General features: G+C 35.2%; 1 protein-coding gene across 2 annotated transcripts in view; it reads right to left on the reverse strand.

The window, feature by feature from the left end:
• Positions 1-14,548, reverse strand: part of LOC126095248 (SET and MYND domain-containing protein 4-like) — a 169,318-nt gene extending 154,770 nt beyond the window's left edge. The window contains exon 1 of one of the 2 annotated variants that reach the window (XM_049910001.1): positions 14,284-14,548. The gene's annotated coding sequence lies outside the window, so the exon portion shown is untranslated. Of the gene's footprint in view, positions 1-5,792; positions 6,030-14,283 lie in introns of those variants that run through there. The other variant, XM_049910002.1, reaches the window with a different exon arrangement.
• Positions 14,549-22,063: the final 7,515 nt, after the last annotated feature.

A 22,063-nucleotide genomic window follows, 5' to 3' on the forward strand; every position in this document is an offset into this window, starting at 1 on the left:
AATTAGTGAAACACGGAACTTGATCTTCTCAGCAAAAAATGTGTTTGCAAATTCAAAAACTGTCATTAGTGCAATTTTACACAGAAGGTCATTAAGTGACAACATACATAAATTGATAAACAGTGGAATCAGGGAACAGTGCGACAAGCTGGGTGAAATTGTTGTAGACTCAAATAAATTTGTAAGTGGTAAGTGTCTGGGAAAGGATGGGTTTAACTTGAATAGGTAGGTTCAATTACTTCCAGCAGAATGATTGTAGACATCCACAGAATGATTAAAAGCAAGAAAAACTGAAAACTTCCGAAAGGAGTGAGAAAACAAAAGTGGTGATCCAAAATGGAAACTGTAAATATAATGGAACAACTGAGGCTCTTCGAAGTATAAATAAACTCAAAACTCTTATCTTAATGCATCTTAATATAAATGGTTTAGCAGAAAAACGTCCAAATCTAGGTTACTCTAAAATTGATGAACTGCAAGTTATACATTCTGAAGTGCCAAACATAAAGGTAGTCTGCTTAAATGAACACTGTCTCACAAAAGAATGCATAGATGCTCTAAATAAAATAAGTAATTTCAAACTTGCCAGCAGCTTTTGTAGAAAAAACAAATCTCATGGGGACTCCAAGGTAAACCTACAAAATATAGCAAGAAAAAGATTGTGATTGCAGGAGATTTCAACTTAAATACATTAATTGAAAGCAGTGACAAAAAATTTTGCGATTTAATCCAAAAGTCTGTTTTCAAGTTAAACTTTACTATGTGCACTAGTGAAAACGTCCACTCAGAAACCTGCAAATTATCAGTTTGATGATACAAGGAAGTTTTGCCAAGATCTAGGGATTTCTGATCACTCAGCTTTGTTTATAGAGCTCCCCAAAACAAAGAAACTAAAACCTGAATCTTATATAAGAAGGAATTTTAGCAAAGAAAATTTAGAGTTTTTTGTGATAAGTTAAGTGTTATAAGCTAGCCTTTAGACCACTGTGATTCAAGCAACAAAAATTATGATAAATTTCTTAATAGTTTTTTGGGGGTATTCAATGAAACAGTTCCCCCAAAATCTTATCAAAAGAGAGTCAGGAATAAATGGAATTGGATTACACCAGGCATAAAAATGTGAAGTGTCAGAAAAAGACAGCTGCACAATGAGTTCAAAGTAAATAGAAACCATAACTTTGTAACTTATGTTAAGTGCTATAAGACTATATTAAAAAAAGTGATACTGGCAGCAAAAAAAAAATGGCAAACAGTATATTCATAAAAAAACAAAGAAATAAAACAAAGGTAGTCTGGTCCATTGTGAAATCAGAGTTGGGAGTCAATGTTAAAAGTCAAGAAATTTCTCAAATTGGGTTTCAGGATGATATTATTTTAAATCATGTTCAAATGTCAAACTGCTTCAATGATTTCTTTGCCAATATAGCAAAATCTGACATAGACATGACGGCCCATCAGGACAATATGATTATCAAGCATAGAGATGACATACAAAACATTTGTTTTAAAAAATTCAGAAAAATCACTCAGAAAGATGTGAAAGACACAATATTATTATTAAAAAACAAAAATTCAGCTGGATGGGATGGAATACCTTCCATGGTAATCAAGGCAGTAAACCATATTATTTCATACCAACTGACTATTACTGTAAACCAGTCCATTGAAGATGGGTCTTTCACAGATGTCCTAAAATATACAGAGATTAAGCCATTATTTAAAAATAGATCACCAGGAGACATGGGAAACTACTGGCCTATCTCTCTCCTTCCTATTTTTTCTAAAATATTTGAAAAACTTGAGGCAAAACAACTAGAAAACTTCCTTACAGTAAATGACATTACTTGTAAAAATCAGTTTGGTTTTCAAAGAGGAAAAAGCACCATAAATGCCATCAGAGAATTTACAGAAAAAATAAGCACATCACTAGGACAGGGTACAAAAGTCTCAAGAATATTCTGTGATCTAATGAAAGCCTTTGACTCCATGAACCACTCATTATTACTTCACAAATTGAAGAGCTATGGGATCGAAAATACTGAATTACAGTGGATCAACTCTTATCTGACAGAAAGGAAACAAAGAGCTATTTTAAGTTCAAATTCAGTTAACTACCACTCCGAATGGAAAACAATTTCCCAAGTAGTTCCACAAGGTTCAATACTGGGACCTTACCTGTTCTTGTTGTATATAAATGATTTACCATTGATGCTCATTCAGTCTTGTTCGCAGATGACACGTCAGTCCTGATAGAAAATGATACAATAGAAAAGATTCCAGATAGTATAAAAAATCTTCCAGGGAAAATGGAATCCCGGTTCCATAAAAATGGACTAAAGCTCAATGTCACTAAGATCCAGATAATGCAATTTGTCTGTAAATTGTCAGCAATATGTCCTGTACAAATAGCCCATAATAATCAACTGATGACAGACATGAGCCATGTGAAATTCTTGGGCCTAAACCTTGATAAAAGCTTTTGCAATGTTTATTTTATATGGTGCCACTCATGTGGACACAAGAAAGACAGTCCACCACAGTTATTTGGAATTTGTTATTCAGTTTGGAATAATTTTCTGGGGAAACTCTAGAAGCAGTACAAGGCTACTAATTCTTCAGAAGAAAATCATCAGAAACACATGTGCTGTGCACAAAAATAAGTCATGTAGCCCACTGTTCAAGAAATTAAAAATACTAACAATTACTTCATTGTACATTGTTAAAAATTTTATTTTTGTATATAATGATTAACATAATCTTGAAAAGTTCCATTTTAAGTATAGCTATGGTACTCGCCACAAGGAAAACTTAAAAATTCCTTCACATAAATTAAAGCTTTATGCTCAGACACCACTCTACTTGCAGCCAAAAATATATAACAAATTAAAAGGAAGAAACATGTTAACAGTGAACCTTGTTTTGGTGAAAAGTTTACTCCAAAATATTTTAATAGAGAAATGTTACTACACCATTGCAGAATTCATGAAAGACAGTCTGACCCTTTGAACAATAAACATATATAGCTAATATTGCAGTTTGTTTGTGTACAACAAACGAAATTGGTTAACTGTTAATTTATAGTAAATATTTTAGTGTTGTATTTATTGGCATTATTCTTAAAATAGTGTAAAAAGAATGTCTGTAAATCATTACACATTATATTTTTGCTAAACTTGACATGTCTCCTGTACAACAGATCATATGATCTGTACGATGTATATAATGAGACTAATAAATCACATTTTACATTTTACAGCTCCCCCCCCCCCACACATACACACACATCCAATTGTTGATCAAAAGATGGGGGAGTTAGCTGTTATTTTTCCACTACCTATTGTCTTCTGGAATTACCTTCTGACATAGTGCACCTAAAGTGAATAAAGTATTTATTCATCTGGAACTATTAGTAACAACAAATGTAAAGCAGATAATTTCACAACTTGCAGAGCACTTTTCAAGAATTTTAATTTTTTGTATTGACTTTCCAATACATTTACTCCTGAACTACAGCAATAATGAAATTAGTTATACAGAAAAGGTAGCCCAGATCTTCAATTAACATTTCCTACGTGTCACTGTTCATGAACTGTACAGCCGGTCTGCATGAGGAGATGGATATTCTCAAACAGGAAGCTCCAAACACGTTTGGTGAAATAATATTATCTCCTATAACTAACTGAGAACTTATGAATATCATTGTGTCATTAAAAAATTGTCCTTCGGCAAGCTACTGAAACACTGCTCTAGTTTAATATGTAGGGTCCTGACCCATATACTTAGCTCAGCAATACACCAAGATGTATTCCCATACAGAGGACGAAATATGCCACCGTAAAACCTCTTCCAGAGGAAGGGGGAGAATCTTACAGGCTGATTTCACTTCATATAGTGTTTTCAAAAGTATCTGAAAAGTTGTTACCTGTTAGGATTGTCAAACACTTTGAAATATTCAGTATTTTAAATACAGTAAAAGACAATTTGGTTTGCAAAGAATATATTGACTAGATGGTAATCTTCATATTTTTGGAAGGTATTTTGGAGTCCCTGTACAAGAATAGTTCACTGGAGGGTACATTCTTGATCTGACTAAAACCTTCCATTGGATGGGACACCAACTATTATTGGAGAAAGCCCAGCAGTGTGGCATCAGGAACCCATTAAGTAATCTGATAAAATTCTGCCTCACAAACATAAAGAAAATGTAATTTTGGAAACTGTGGATTACAAATCAGGAGTAACTGTCACATCAGACAGGGGTATTATTTATCATAGAGTCCCACAAGGTTCCATCCTGGGTCCTTTATTGGTTCTGATGTATGTTAGTGTTCTTCCTGCACCTGTGAATAGTGTTGAATGCTAATTTAACATGTTAGCTGATGGTAGTAGTACAGTAACTGAAAATCTGTCAAATACAGAATTACCAACAACATTTTATGAAAAGTCTGTAACTAGTTGACTGTTAACTCTCTTTCTGCCAGCCTAAACAAGACAAATTTTATGCGCTTTAGATCATGTCACAAACACCAAGAACAGTGCACAGTGACATTCAAAAGGCAGCAGTTACGAAGCATTAAAAACACCAAGTGCCTGGAAGTTCACTTACTGTTCAACTGTGAACTAAACTGGAAACATTACATTCAACATACTGGGAAGAGACTGAGCTCAGCAGCTTCTGCACTTAGAATGCAGTTATACTGAAGACCAAACAGTCACAAAGGCAGCTTATTTTGTTTATGTACATTTTTATCGTGTCATACAGAATTATTTTGTGCTGGAACTCTCTTTTTCTATAAAAAAACTCTAAGTACAGAAAAGAGTGAGTACAGTTATATGTAGAGTAAACACAAGAATCTCCTGTCACTGCTATTTAGCCAACTGTGAAACTTTAGTATTGCTACTCAGTATAGTTGTTCTCTATTATTTTTGGTTATAAAGAACCACAGTATCTTTGAAAACAACTCAGTATCTCATCTGCATAACACTAGTCATGGGAATTATCCTCTATAATTAAAAATCTCTCTCTATTGCCAAGAGATGAAGTAAGCTGGTAAAAAAAAATTTAACCTCCTTGTCCCTGAGGTTAATGACTTAGGGAATAGTGAATCCTTTTTTTTTTGCAGAACCAAACACTGCCAATTTCTCTTGAATAACTCATTCTACTCAATAATTGGATTTTATTTCGTGTTCCATAGGTCCAAATGTGTTGCGATCACAAGCATGTAGAACGTGTCAGTTTTTTTTTTATATATATATATATATATATGATAATCTTATAGTATAAACAAACATTTGAGTACATAATTATATAAAAAATTATACAGTAAATACTTTGGACATCAATACAGAAAAAAGATGATACATATGGAGGGCTTATTTCAATAGTGGTTCAAGTCCATTACCTCCACTTTTCTGCCTATAATGCTTCTGCAATTAATGATCCAAACAAACAGAAAGAAAGGTTCAGCTCTAGCAAGAAGCTATATGCTCGGATATTTCTGGTATCTCAACTGCAGATTTTTCAGTGTTCATTTAACTTTAGGACTCTGTACATCACAATGAACAAAAATGGACTTGTACAACTATAGAAATAAGCCCTTCATATTTTCTTAGAATTATCAAAGCACTATGGAAAAACAGACACAGAGCACACACAAATACAGACCTCAAGTCAAATAACATTCTTGTTAGAGGCATTATGTCAACTCATATTATATAATATTAAAATTTTACAATTTATTTATTTATTTAAAAATTCGTCTAGACTGTAAACAGCTTTTTCTTAAACTTACTCTTGTTATGAATCTCTGTCTTTATTTCAGGAGAAAGAGCATTGAAGAGTTTTGTTCCAGTGTAGGGACACCCTTTTGTGCCAAGAACAAATTTCTATGTTTGCTGCGTATGTCATTTTTCTTCTGTGTATTATGCTCACGATAATTACTATTTGATTGAAATATCTCTATATTTTTACAGACAAAACACATGAGAGAAAATATATATTGGCATGTAGCTGTGTATATTTTAAGTTTTTGAAAGCTATTTCTACATGAGTCTCATGGGTGCAATACACATATAACTCTTAAAGCTCGCTTCTGAGCAATGAACACTTTCCTTGCTAATGGCTGGTTGCCCAAACAAATAATGCTGTACTCATCGAGTGAGTGAAAATAGCTATAGTGTGCCACTTTCGCAGTGTTAGGTTCAACACATGTAGTAACTACCAGGAAAGCATAAACTGTGGAGCTAAGCCTCTTACAGAGATCTATAATACGTGAAGAACAGTTCATTTTCTTATCAGTGTGCACTCCAAGAAATTTTGTTGCTTCCATTCTTTCTATTGGCTGATTACCACATCACACTTATCTCTCTCTCTCTTTTTCTGTATTTGTACAGAACTGAATAAAGCTGGTCGTACTGGAACTTAATGAGAGACTATTCACCTTGAACCAATTAACCACATCTGAGAGTATGTGATTAACGGATTCCTCAAGATTACTATCTGTTCTACTGCTCATAAAAATTGTGGAATCATCAGCAAATAATGTAAATTTACACTTCAGGCTTGTACATGATGGTAGGTCATTTATAAAAATCAGGAGTAATAGTGGCCCAAGAATGGAGCCCTGAGGCACTCCACATGTAATGGAAATCCATTCAGAATCTGAGGAAGCATCACATACTCCACCCGAGCTATTCAAGACAACTTTTTGTTTTCTGTCTTGGAGGTACGACTGTAACCAATTGCCTGCAACACCACTTATTCCTACTAATTTTGCTTTTTGCAAGAGAATCTGGTGATCAACACAGTCAAGTCAAACGCTTTGGATAAATCACAGAAGACACCAAGTGCTAACATTTTTTCATTAAGGGTTTCTAGAATTTCATTTGTAAGTGCATAGACTGCGTCTTCTGTTGAACGGCCCTTTTGAAAGCCAAATTGGCTCTTGCTGAGAACTCGACTCTTCATGAGATGATCAGTAATTCTTACATGTATTAGCTTTTCCAGAATTTTAGAGAAAGCTGTCAGCAAAGAGATAGGTTGATAGTTAGTTCAGTTTTATGACCTTTTTGTACAGGGGCTTCACAATGGCATACTAAAGTCTACTGGGATCAACACCTTTCTGAAAGGAAGCATTGAAAATATGACAGAGAAAGTCCCTTAGCCACACACAAGAATATTTCAATAAATTACTAGAAATATTATCAACCCCAACAGAGTTCTTACTTTTTAGAGACATGATGATTTTTTGAATTTCTTCTACAGTGACAGGACTAAGGTGCATTTCTGAAATTGTGTTTGAATATACTGCTTGACAAAGAGTTACAGCTTCATCAACATTGGGCTTGCAACCAATCTGTTGAGTTACTGATAGAAAGTGTTTATTAAAAATCTCAGCCACCATTTTGGGGTTATCTACTAGGGTACCTTCATATCTGATTTTATTTACATCTTCTTTGCTTGTTGTATCTCCTCCTGTTTCTTTTTTTTACAATGCTCCAAATTGTTTTTTATTTTATTATTAGAATTATCTATTTTCTTCTCATAATATAGGGCTTTTGATTTCGGTATTAGTTTCTTCAGAATTTTACAGTATAATCTATAGTGTTCCCATTTTTCTACATCTTTAGATAATCTTATTGCAGCATAAGTTTTCCTTTTGGTTTTACATGACTGTTTTATATCTTTTGTAATCCAAGGCTTACTTACAAGATTAGAGGAACTGTTTCTGACCCGTTTCTTTGGAAATATTTCTTCAAAAAGAGCACAGAATTCATTTATAAAACAGTTAAATTTAGTATCAGCATTATCAAGGCTACATACTAAAGACCAATCCATTTGCTGCAACCTATGGTTGAAAGTTTCACCTGACACCTGGCAGCAAAATCCATAAGTTATTTAAACATTCAGTTCGACGGGAAAAGTTAAGGTCTCACTGCCAACACTATTAATGTGTATAAATTAGTTATTATTTCAGCTGCACATGCCTCAAATTGTTGTTCCACAATATTTCTTAATATCTGTAGCTTTGTATGCTACACTACACTTAACATATATTACTACTCTACCTTTGTCTTAACTTTCCCTACAGTAGTATGACACTAAACTATAACTTACTATAGATGGCAAGGCACATTTATCAGTAATATGGTGCTCAGTTAAGCACAAAATCTGAGCATTATTTATATAATCCTTTTTGTGAAAGAATGCTTAACAACAACACAAAAAAAGATACAGCTAAACAATCGCATGATTGTCAACGTTAATATGAGTATTTTATGTAGAGCAGGGTATTTTCATTCAGTCATTATGTAGTGTGGTTATGTAGTTTTACTGTATATGCATTGCTGAACATATTACCAGTAGTATGACAACAGCTATCCCTGCTAAAATGTTCTGAAAATGTCACTAAGAAAGAATGAAGATGATAATTTGTCAAATGTCAATAGAAGTATTTTATGTAAATCATGTTATTTTAATTCAGATGCAGTTTAGTGTCTGTATATATGCAGTTTTTCTGTATATTTTGTCACTGAACTGATTTCCCAGTTGTATGACAACAACTATGTCTGTTAAACTGTCCTGAACATGCCATTACCAAAGAGTGAAGATAAAAATCAGAATCAGAATCATTTATTGTTTTATATTTAACATTTTACTATTCACTGAGTAGTAAATTATAATTGAATAGACATGTAAATTTATGTAAGCATAATCTTGACATGTTTCACATCCATGGAAATGTCATTTCTGCATTTATCCATGGAACATACAAAAAAGAGATAAATAACAGAAGAAGCCAGCTAAAGTTATTGGTATAGAAGTGCGTGTACAATTCTGCAAGAGAAAAATTATGACTCCAAGAGCTTCCTTGTGGGCTATTCACCAACCACCAATGAGCTGCAGGTGAGTGATTGCCTTCCTCGCCTTCTGTTTATTAAATTATACTTTTGCATTAAAATAAAGGAGCAATCCACACAAATAAATTGTGGTAATATAATTGAATTTTCACTTAAATAAGGAGGTTTTTAGCTTCCTCATAAACATGCTGGTCTGTTTATACTGAAATTTTATCTGATTACACAAATCACATGTAAAATGTTCAAATATTAATTGACTCTGTTCTATTCTCTGAGTTCAAAAGTGTTTACGCTTCTACAAAATTTCTGTAAAATTATTTAGTTCTGTTGTAGAAATTATTACAAATCAAACACAAATTGTGAAATAAATTCATTTATTTAGTTAGTTATTTAATTAGCATCCTTGTATCTTATCATTATAAAAATTATATAGGATTTGTCATACATTGCCAAACATAGAAAATAGGACATGAAAAGATTTACAATTATATGACCATAAATAAAATATTATTACATATGCCTAACAACATTCATAATATGCTAAATTAGAATAATAGATTAATACAATTCAGTTTTCAATGAGCATTTTGGGTCATTACGATGAAGGAAATAAGCTACTGTATATTGAATGCTGGTGATTTAACTATTCCTTGACAATATAAAAACTTTTGCTAATTAACATTTTTTTTAAATTCTTTTTTGAATATGTGGAATTTTGGTATACTTTTAATTTCCTTTGGTAGTGCACTAAATAAGATTTTTGGCTGACAAAGAAAACTTTTTTGGTACACAGGTTTTGTGTGACTTTCTCTATGAAAGTTGTCTCTATTTATTGTTTTGTAGTTGTGAACTCGACTGTTTAACAATGAATGTTCCTGGTGTGTCTTCATAAAACATATACTTTCATAAATACAGATACATGGTACTGTCATGATTTGTAGTTCCTTCAAAACTTTTTTACATGATTCTCTGTGTGTCATACTTCTGATTATCCTTATTGCCCTCTTTTGAAACACAAACGATTGTTTGGCCAAACTGGTATTCCCCCAAAATATGATACCATATCTCAGTGTGCTATGCATGAGTGAAAATTATGAACATAACTCTGCATCAACACTACAGGAATTTTTTAGTATTCTAAGAACATAACAATACTGACTTAATTTTTTGTTTAACATTTCTGTTTCTCCCACATTAAATATTCATGTAGCCAAAATCCTAAAAATTTTGTGTGTGTGTGTGTGTGGGGGGGGGGGGGGGGGGTTTGCTCTACTTTACACTGCCCAAGTTTTACAGTTAGGTCAGATTTTACTTTGTTTGTTAAATGTCTGACGTTCATCCAAACTGGTTTTATGTCATTAACAATTAATTTGTTGTTTGTAAACCACATGTTTGCTTCTTCTGTGGCTACTGTACTCTCTCCAGTAAGTCAGTTTCATTCATAGATTTCACAAATAGACTGGTGTCATCAGCATCTGCTGTTGATAAATGGCTTGGCAAATCATTTATAAATATTAAGAACAGCAATGGCTCCAGTACAGAGCCCTGCAGCACACCATACCTGACTCAAAGGTATGCCGATGAGTAGACTCCCCCCGCTTGCTGTATCTCTACCTTCTGATACATATTAGAAAGATAGGATTTGAACCAATCATATGCTACTCCACGAAACCTGTAGCAATATAGTTTCCTGAGCAGTAAACTATGGTCAATGACACCGAAAACCTTAGACAAGTCCAAAACCAGGCCACAGTTTAATTCATTTTTGTCTACAGAATTTATTATCAGTTTTAAAAAGTTATAAATTGCTGTGTCAGTTGACCTATTTTTCCTAAAACTGTTTTGCCCTTTAACTAGAATTTGATTTTTATTAAGAAAATGAGACAGTCTTTCATGCATTACCCTTTCAATTACTTTTGAAAATCCAGATAACAATGATATTGGCCGGTAATTGATAACATAATACTGGCCATCCTTCTTGTAAATAGGCTTGACAATCGATTTCTTTAGTTTTTCTGGGAAGACTCCCGTGCTAAATGACATGTTAATCAGGTCAGCAAGTGGGGAATCTACACTCCTGGAAATGGAAAAAAGAACACATTGACACCGGTGTGTCAGACCCACCATACTTGCTCCGGACACTGCGAGAGGTCTGTACAAGCAATGATCACACGCATGGCACAGCGGACACACCAGGAACCGCGGTGTTGGCCGTCGAATGGCGCTAGCTGCGCAGCATTTGTGCACCGCCGCCGTCAGTGTCAGCCAGTTTGCCGTGGCATACGGAGCTCCATCGCAGTCTTTAACACTGGTAGCATGCCGCGACAGCGTGGACGTGAACCGTATGTGCAGTTGACGGACTTTGAGCGAGGGCGTATAGTGGGCATGCGGGAGGCCGGGTGGACGTACCGCCGAATTGCTCAACACGTGGGGCGTGAGGTCTCCACAGTACATCGATGTTGTCGCCAGTGGTCGGCGGAAGGTGCACGTGCCCGTCGACCTGGGACCGGACCGCAGCGACGCACGGATGCACGCCAAGACCGTAGGATCCTACGCAGTGCCGTAGGGGACCGCACCGCCACTTCCCAGCAAATTAGGGACGCTGTTGCTCCTGGGGTATCGGCGAGGACCATTCGCAACCGTCTCCATGAAGCTGGGCTACGGTCCCGCACACCGTTAGGCCGTCTTCCGCTCACGCCCCAACATCGTGCAGCCCGCCTCCAGTGGTGTCGCGACAGGCGTGAATGGAGGGACGAATGGAGACGTGTCGTCTTCAGCGATGAGAGTCGCTTCTGCCTTGGTGCCAATGATGGTCGTATGCGTGTTTGGCGCCGTGCAGGTGAGCGCCACAATCAGGACTGCATACGACCGAGGCACACAGGGCCAACACTCGGCATCATGGTGTGGGGAGCGATCTCCTACACTGGCCGTACACCACTGGTGATCGTCGAGGGGACACTGAATAGTGCACGGTACATCCAAACCGTCATCGAACCCATCGTTCTACCATTCCTAGACCGGCAAGGGAACTTGCTGTTCCAACAGGACAATGCACGTCCGCATGTATCCCGTGCCACCCAACGTGCTCTAGAAGGTGTAAGTCAACTACCCTGGCCAGCAAGATCTCCGGATCTGTCCCCCATTGAGCATGTTTGGGACTGGATGAAGCGTCGTCTTACGCGGTCTGCACGTCCAGCACGAACGCTGGTCCAACTGAGGCGCCAGGTGGAAATGGCATGGCAAGCCGTTCCACAGGACTACATCCAGCATCTCTACGATCGTCTCCATGGGAGAATAGCAGCCTGCATTGCTGCGAAAGGTGGATATACACTGTACTAGTACCGACATTGTGCATGCTCTGTTGCCTGTGTCTATGTGCCTGTGGCTCTGTCAGTGTGATCATGTGATGTATCTGACCCCAGGAATGTGTCAATAAAGTTTCCCCTTCCTGGGACAATGAATTCACGGTGTTCTTATTTCAATTTCCAGGAGTGTATGTATCTTGCACTCTTCTTTATTACGTTGTCTGGAATCCCATCACAGCCACATGTCATTTTATTTTTTAACTGAGTTAAGGCATTTTATACCTCTAATGCAGTAACAGGGTATAGAAACATGGTGTTATCATTCATTGGTAGTTGTTCTCTGGAGTTGAAATCACATCTTCCTTGAATTAGTTTTGTTGCAATATTTCTGTAATGTGTGTTGAATATGTTGGCTATCTGCAGTAGGTCCTCAACTGTTTTCCCTTCACTGTTAATTACAAGAATGCTATTTTTACTTTTTTGTTTACCTATGCTCCTATTTATTACCTCCCAGGTTGATTTTATTTTGTTAGTACCTTCCCTGATATATGAGTCATTATTTAGTTTCTTAGCCACTATTATAACTTTTTTATATACTTTCCTGTAAATTTTCACATATGGTTTTAATGCAACAGTTTTTTTTGCACATTTGTTTAACTTTCGCAGAGTGTTTGCAGATTTTTTTATGCCCTGTGTTACCCATGTCTTTGTTTTGGTTTTAATTTTGACTCGTTTAATAGGAAATACGATATCATAACAATGCCAATAATTTGCTAGGAATGACTCAAATTTTATATCTACATCACAGGTTGATTCTGTGTACCAAGTTATACTTTCTAACATGTGATTAAAAACTCTTATGCTGTTTTCATTTACAAATTGTTTCTCTCTGTATTTTTCATATACCACTGGATCCTTTATAGATATGTTATATAATGTTAACGTAAGTGCCTTATGATCCGAGAACCTCGTCTCTATTACTTAAGTGACATGCTCACATTTAATCTTATTGACAAATACTTGATCAATTATTGTTTCAGACCCATTTAAACATCTAGTGTCTTCTGTTACTGTTGCTGTCATATTATAAGATAAGAACAGATTGGTCTGTTGTTGTTGTTTACTGCAGTTAGTTTTAAAATTAACATTAAAATCTCCAAGGACAATTGTATTTGTTAATTGCTGCTTGACTTGATTTAGCACCATTTCAAGGTTGTGGAGAAAAGAAGTAAAATTCCCTGATTGTGATCTACACATGCACACAATAATTGATTGAAGTTGCATTTAAAAAATCCAAGTATTATTAATTGCATGTAATTATAAAGAAGCTGATCAATTCAGTCACTTGAAAGTGTTATTGCTTCTGACCAATAATGGTGTTATTATTTGATAATGAATAACATTGTGATTTCAGTCGTGCAACATTGAGACTGACATGAAGAAACTGGGCATAGGAGAAATGTGATCAATTCCTGCTTACATATGTTTACTCTACTGAAGAGAGACATCACCCACATTGTGAATAATCTATTAGTATTATGCACACTATCTTAGATACATATGTTCTTGAAATGTTGTTCCAGATGCTAAAAAAGTACAAGTGGAAGATTTGGAAGGATAATACTCAATACTCTGACATTTATATGAAGTCATTAAAGGCATATAAAGGATAAAATCTATTTATTCTCATAAAAATAACAAGAGAGTAGCAGTTAAAGGAAGAAAAATATAAGGAAAAAATTTATCTCACTGTCATATTGTAATATGAGTACTGACAGAAAGAAATAAGTTTGTGGTGCCTTCAAAAGGGTTAAATGTAATCTAATGTTGAAATAACACTGTATGTAATTGTGTCATGTAATTAACTGAAAACATTAGCAGGGAAATGCAAAAGAACGTGAAGTCACATTTCTTGTCTTAACAGTTTAATTATAAGAGCATAAACTAAAGCAAGAATTATAGGTACTTATGTATTGGGTAGCTGCAAAATTTTAAAGAATAGTGAATATGTTATTTTTAATGGTTCTGTTGAAAATTGAGTATTTGTATTTAACTTTGATGAAACAGACACAAATTAAGAAACAAGCCTAGCTGATATTTATTTCAGTACCATACTTACTGTAATTTTTTCACGCAATCTCTAGTTGCTGAAACTTCTTTTTTCACTTTATGTTGACCATGTGGTTGCAGTGCATAGTGTATGAAAAGACTTATTTAACCCTTCCCAAAAAGTACATATACACTAATAAGTTGTTACACTGTGCATTATAATTTGATTTAGCATAAGAAACACAAAGGCCACAAGTATTATTGTTATACACTCTACAGTATTCAGTTTGTAGTCACTGAGTCTTCCCACATGTGTGACAAAAAATATCTATAAATAACATTTCCTCCCTCCCACTCTTAAGACCAGTTTGTGACAGAAATAGAGCAGTAAAACAGTCTGCTTCAGTAAAGTTGTTGATGGAAGTAATCAACGTACACAGAAACATTTTAATGTAAAAATACAGTTATTTGACCCTTATTAGGCTATGCCATGTAGAACACAGGAATTTTGTTCTAATTTATGCTGTTGATGTGAAACTACACACTCAGGCCATGATGGGATATTGGATAAGTCAATGAAGATGTATGAATAAAATATGCCTTACTTGATAACTAAAGGAACTTGCTTTAACATGAAGAAGCTTAAAACAGGTATACAATGATAGAACAAATTGCAAGAGCTCTCAAATCTATCTCTGTATTTTAACTCTGTTAGGTAAAATTACTTATATTATTTGTTTTCCAAAAATAATACATGATACTACCAAGAGACATATTGTTCTTGTATACTCAGTAGGTTTAAAATTTTAATGTGTGCAGAAACTTATACTTTTACAGAAGTTGTTACTGTTGTTTTGGAATGTTTTTGGACTTCCACTTAGATACACATTTGCTAACATCCCCTTTCTATATCTGACTGTGTTTATGTTTTAACTGGGCATGTTCAATGAGCAGTCTTCATCTAATTTTGCATGCTAAGACCAACTTACATTTTTTGTTATTAAATATAACTTTATTTTCCAAGACATTTTGAATTTAGCTTCTTACTGTGGCAAATGACTGAAGACTTCCTTGCTGATGTAACATCACCATAGACTAACAGTTACTGTTTATTGTACAAGTGCAAGCTTATTAACAGTACACATGGTTGTTTGTACTGATAATTGTGATTTATAAACCTAGAAGCCAGATACACAAATTACTTACAGAAGATATGGCCTTTAAGAAAAACCTTTAATTTGTTTTTAATCTCTTAAGATTCTCTATTTACTGCTTTACATAATCTTTATTCTGAAGGGCATATCTCAGTTTATTGTTATTTTGAAGCCTCAATATGGTGTCATTTAAATGAATATGTGAATGAGAAACTTCTTGTGCCTTACTTACCACTGTGGCAGCAACAATGAAGTATTATTTTTATGTACAATGAAAACACACATAGCAGGAGTAATTAAACTTCCATTATAGAAATATCTCCAGATGTAAAGTACATTTTGTATTTTCATACCACATGGTTTAATTTCATATTCAGCAAATGAAGATAAGCGTCATGACTGCAGTTTAATTTGTTGCCTATTTGAACATAAAAGAATATTATAAATGAAATTTCACTAAGTGAAATCCAGTAAGTTTTAAGTATAGCATCCATACATCATTGTATTACTTTTTAAATGTGAAAGATGGCATCTTTTGTAAGATTAAGATTTATGTTATTATCTGTGAACTGATAAGAAACCGATTTAGGCATTGGCTGTCCCTGGTGTGGTTGAATTTAGTCCTTGCATTACTATACTTGTTCAGTTATTATTTCATTCATTCATACATCCATTTGTTCTGTAGATACTATCATGAAGGAGAACATTCATGCACATGAAATAACACAATGTATACATTCACAAAGGTTGGCAACAGTGAGAAACTCAATCAGCACAGTGTATGAATGATAAACTATCACTACAAGTGTACTGCTAATCCCCACCCCCTGTGAACCATGACCTTTCTGTGGTGGGGGTGGCTAATGCGCCTAAACAATACAGGTAGCCATACCATAGTTGCATCCAAAATGAAGGGGTATCATCAGAGCAGTCAGAAAAACCTGTGGTTCCTGAAGAGGAGCAACAGTCTCGATTATTAACTGATTTGACCTTGTAACATTAGCCAACATGGCCCTGCTATGTTGGTACTGCAAACAGCTGTATGTAAGGAAAAACTACAGCTGTTATTTGCCCCAAGGGCATGCAGCTTTCCTATAGCATGGAGAGATGCATCAAACTATTCTTCAGAAGTGAATATCACAACAAATTCTGCTATACATTACTTGTGATTAAACAGACTAACTTTAACATAAAATAATCAGTAAATGCGACCAATTTGCCAAAAGGTACTGCTTCCTCAGTTACAATAATTGGCTGCTCTTTGTCTACTGTCATTAGATCAGTAACTGTGTGATCATATTGACATAAATAAAGAGAACAGTTAGTTGCATGCTTTAAGAATAGAGGCTTATTTGAAATAATTATTCTTGCTTATCATAGACTTTAACAGGAATCTTAAACTATAAATCTAGATAATTAGATAATTTGTTAACCGAGTCAACATCAAAATTTTTAGACAGCCTCATCAAGACTTCATTTATTTGCTCCTTTGTTTATATTACTTAGCTGTTTCTATATCACTGTATAATTAACAGTTACTTGAATACTGTAATACCGTTATCATCATCATTTGGTGATTATAGGCCTGAAGAATGTGTGTTGCCTTATCAGTGTACTGGTTTCTTCCATTGCTTAAAACAGGCTACATGGTTAAGCTGTTTGCAGCTCACCCACCCAACACAGTCTTGGACTGCCAAGCAGACATTCGATAACAGCCACTGCAACTCCTCTGATACTATGTGGTTGTTTCATTCGATAACAGCCACTGCAACTCCTCTGATACTATTCGGTTGTTTATATCTACTACATCATATTAAGCATTTGTGAGCTTTACTAATATCTGAGAACACTATTGGCTGGATGTATAATGAATGGACAGGTTAGAAAAAAATCTATTTAATATCAAATCAAACAATGGAAAATCAGGGATGGAATGTAACAATGTGTCTGAGTTGCATTTGTGTGTGTGTTTTTGTACTGGCCAAAAGCTTTATTTGTGACAGTCCTTTTGTTGTGTCTATCTATGGTTCGGCATCTCTGTTATTTAATATCATAATTAGTGTTAAAGAGAAATTATATTCCTGAGTCCAGATATTTTTGTATGTAGAAGGAATGTCTCATTTGACACACCGTTAATTTATTTTGGATTATCTCTGGACATCCTGTTCCCTGCCGGATACCTGCAGGCACATTATTTACAGATTTTTGCTCCAAAATATAAAACTCATTTGTGAGCTCTAGATACGGGCATATTTTCTGCTTTTAGTACTGCAGTTGTGACTTTCACAGTTCTTCCTGAAGTCACACTTATTATAAACTAAAAATATCATTAGAAAGTATATATACGGCAAGACAGTGTAATAATCTATAGTCCTTGATGCTTCTGTAGTTGTTAGATTATCAATTTTACAAGATATTCTTAGAATCTCCTATATTATAATTACTTTATCTCCTTAACCACCGTACCCCAGATGATTATGTCATAGAACAGTATTGACTGAAAGTATGTGAGAAATGTTGGCAGTCACGCCTGTAAATCAACACAGTGAGAGAGATTGCTAAGTGCAAAGCAGGCAAGACTGAATTTTTGACTGACTTTGTCACTTGCTGATGCCTTCCACAGTTTGTTATACGCTGGATGCCTTAGGACCTCACACATCTACATCTACACTCTGCAAACCACCATGAGGTGCATGGCAGAGTGTACATCCCATTATACCAGTTATCAGGTTTTCTTTCCATTCCATTCACAAATGAAGTGTGTGAAGAATGATTGTTTGAATGCCCCTGTGTGTAAGGTGATTATTCTAGTCTTATCCTCATGATCTCTATGTCAGCAAAGGAGAGTGGGTTGTGATATATTCCTAAAGTCATCATTTAAAGCCAGTTCTTGAAACTTTGTTGACAAAATTTCTCGGAATAGTTTATGTCTATCTTCAAGAGTCTTCTATTTCAGTTACTTCTGTATCTCTGTGCCACTCTGCCATGGATCTACCGAATCTGTGACCATTCATGCTGCCCTTCTTTGTATACGTTCAGTATCTCTCATTAGTCCTATCTGGTATGGGTCGCACACACTTGATCAATGTTCTAGAACTGGCCGCATGAGTGATTTGGGAGCAGTCTTCTTTGTAGACTGATAGCACTTTCCCAGTATTCTACCAATAAACTGAAGTCTACCTCCTGTTTTACCCACAAAAGAACTTATGTGATCATTCCATTTCATAATCCTACACAAAGTGTTACACCCAGGTATTTGGATGAGTTGCTAAATTCCAGTTGTGACACATTGATATTGTAGTCATAGGATACTATTTTTTTTTTTTTTTTTTTTTGCACAATTTTACATTTCTGAACATTTAAAGCTAGTTGCCAATCTTTGTACCACTTTGAAATCTGAAATCTTATCAAGTTCTCACTGAATATTTATGCAGCTACTTCCAGACAGTACTTCATCAAGGATAACTGCATCATCTGCAAAAAGCCTGAGGTTACTATTAATATTGTCTGCAAGGTCATTAATACACAACAGGAACAGCAAGGGTTCCGGCACACTTTCTTGGGGCACAACTGAAGTTACACAGTGAAAGAGATTGCTAAGTGCAAAGCAGGCAAGGCTCCCTACCAAAAAGTCCCCAATCCATTCACAAATTTCATTTGATACCCCATATGATAACACTTTTGACAATAAGCATAGGTGTGATACTGAGTCAAATGCTTTTCTGAAATCAATAAATATTGCATCTACCCCACTGCCTTTCAGTATATCTTGTGAGACCTTTCAGTATATCTTGTGAGAGAAGTGTGAGTTGGGTTACACATGATCGATGTTTTTGGAGTCGATGTTGGTTGACATTGAGGGGGTCATTCTGTTCAAGATGTCTCATTATGTTTGAGCTCAGAATATGTTCTAAGATTGTGGAACAAATTGATGTCAAGGATATTGGATGGTTGCTTTGTGGATCATTTCTACTATCCTTCTTGTAGGTGGGTGTGACCTGTATTTCTTTCTAAGAACTGGGCATGGTTTTTTGTTCGAGGAATCTATGATAGATTATAGTTAGAATATGAGCTAACTGAGCTGCAAATTCAATATAGAATCTGTTAGGGATTCCATCGAGCCCTGGAGCTTAGTTTAATTTTAACAGTTTCAGCTGTTTCTCAACAACACTGACACTAATACTTACTTCATTCTCTTTTCAGTGGTACGAGGACAAAATTGGGGCAATTCTCCTCATTTATCTTTTGTAACGGAACATTTGAAATTGGAGTTAAGTATTTCAGCTTTTGCTTTGGTGCCCTCAGTTTCAGTTCCTGTTTCATTCGCTAGGGACTGCACTCTAACTTTGGTGGCACTAACAGCCTTTACATATGACCAGAATTTCTTTGGGTTTTGTGAAATATCATTTGACACTATTCTGTTACGGTAGTCATTGAAGGCATGAGGCATCTCTCTTGACAGCCAAATTCGTTTCATTCAGCATCCCTCTTTATATCGCCTATGCAGTAATCTCTCTACCTTTAGAAGTTTCTTTACAGTGACTGTATATCATGGAGGGTCCCTCCCATTATGAACTGTTCTAGTGGGTACATATCTATGAAGTGCATGGCTAACTATTCTTTTAAACTTCATCTGCATGTTCCTGCCCTGTGCTGAAAGTTTCAAGTACCTCAATGAGGCATGATACTACTGATTTTTTTCTGTTACCAAAAATATATACCTATCTGCTTGTTTTAGTTGTCCTTTGTATTTTGGTAACCATTGTTGCCACAACTGCATCATGGTCACTGATACCAGTTTCGATGTGGACATCCTCTAAGACGTCAGGTCTGTAATGTTTCACAGGATGTCTTATCACACCCACCACAAACAAAACTGTAATTTTCCCCATTAATTGTTGGATGATTAATGTCTCCACCAACGATAAAGTGTGACTGTGGAACGTACGTACAAGTGAACTGATGTTTTCTCTAAAGTTTTTGGCTACACCAGGAGATAAGCCCAAACCATCTCACATGCAGCTTCACTTTCTGTCTTGGTGGATTTAAGTTTCCCATCTACAGCAACAAATACACAACCTCTATTTCCCATTTCTCTATTCTTTTTTATATATCCTCATATTGTCCCCCAACATCTCACACAAGCAAGCACACCTAACCCAAAAATATGTTACATATGTTCATATGTTTATTTATTAACAGTTCAGCATGTTTACCATGCAATTGGCTTCATCAAAATACATTTCACATATTCATAAAAGTACAGTTGTTACTGATTTTTACATTATACATTATGCATATATATACATACATCTTTTTAGTAGTTAGTAATTTTTACATTTTACACACATCATCATTTTACATATACATGAACTTCTTATTAATCAGAAGATTTCAGCAATAATCATTATACAATTTTACACATTTAGTCAACTTAGTTACATTATGTCATTGTTTATACATTCCTTCCAAATTACTTCCAAACTGCTCCCAAGACATTCTTCAATTGAGTAGTATGCTTTATTTTTAAGCCCTGTGTCTAATACCTCCTTAAATTTAAAGAGAGTGAAGGTTTTGATTGATTGTGGCAGTTTATTATATAAATTTAGATGTAGGTGTTTGTGACTGATGTGTGTTAGTGACAGCCTAGAATATGGTGTATTAAGCATGCAGTTGTTCCTAGTGCCGTGCAAATGTAAATTCATTCTATGTGTAAATTTTTGTCTATTTTCTTTTACATATATCAAGCAGTTATACATACAGAGACTTGGAAGGGTCATTATTTTTAATAGGTTGAAGGGCTCCTTACAGGTTTCTGACCACCATCTCCTATGTGTGTGAGGTGTGCACACTTACATGAATGAATGGGTGTGTGTTTTCTTTTCTGAAGAAGGCTTTGGCCAAAAGGTAAATGTGCAACAGTCTCTTCATTGTGCCTGTGTGTGACTCAAGGTGCACTTTCATGGTGAATAGCAATCTATAATTTTCCTTGAAAATGAAAATTGTTGATATTCCAACCTGGTGTTTCCATCGTTCTCTTCTTGTCCGAACAGCTTATCATCCACATTTCACTTCTGTATAAGACTATGTATGTTCCAGATGTAAGGGTACAGAATTATTATGCAGTTAAATTTGCTATCTTTCCATTTAAAATCAAAACTGCAAAATTATCTGTATCCCGTCATTATATGTAAATGAGAAATCGTGTAGTTTATCACTGGTAGGTTAAAGGGAAGTATTTGAAATAGCACACAGGTCTGTATTTTTATATGTTAGTACAGATTTTTTTGTTGTATTATCATCTATTTGGTATTTGCCTTGGGCAGCATGCAGTACTTTGAGTTCACTGGCAGATGCCTTTACAGCACAGCAAAATCTCACAGAGCTTCCAGCATTGCACAGACACTATAGGGCTCCCTCAGAATAGGTAGCAAACAGGATTTACCAATTCAGTATTATTCAGTATTCAGTTTATTCACCATTGACCATTAAAAGTGGAATAGGTCTGAACATTAAATATACAATTAACAATAACTTTACAGTAAAGTTTTTACAGTTTAAGTCCTTTTCTTTTAGGAATATTCTTATATACTAATGTCAATGATTATTTCAAAATATTCTGTTATCTTATAAAATGGGTATTTGAGTAACCAGTCATAAATCTTATGTTTGAAAATATTACTGGTCACTGACTGA

This window comes from Schistocerca cancellata, chromosome 8, assembly GCF_023864275.1.
Source record: "Schistocerca cancellata isolate TAMUIC-IGC-003103 chromosome 8, iqSchCanc2.1, whole genome shotgun sequence".
Classification (NCBI taxonomy): Eukaryota; Metazoa; Arthropoda; class Insecta; order Orthoptera; family Acrididae; genus Schistocerca; species Schistocerca cancellata.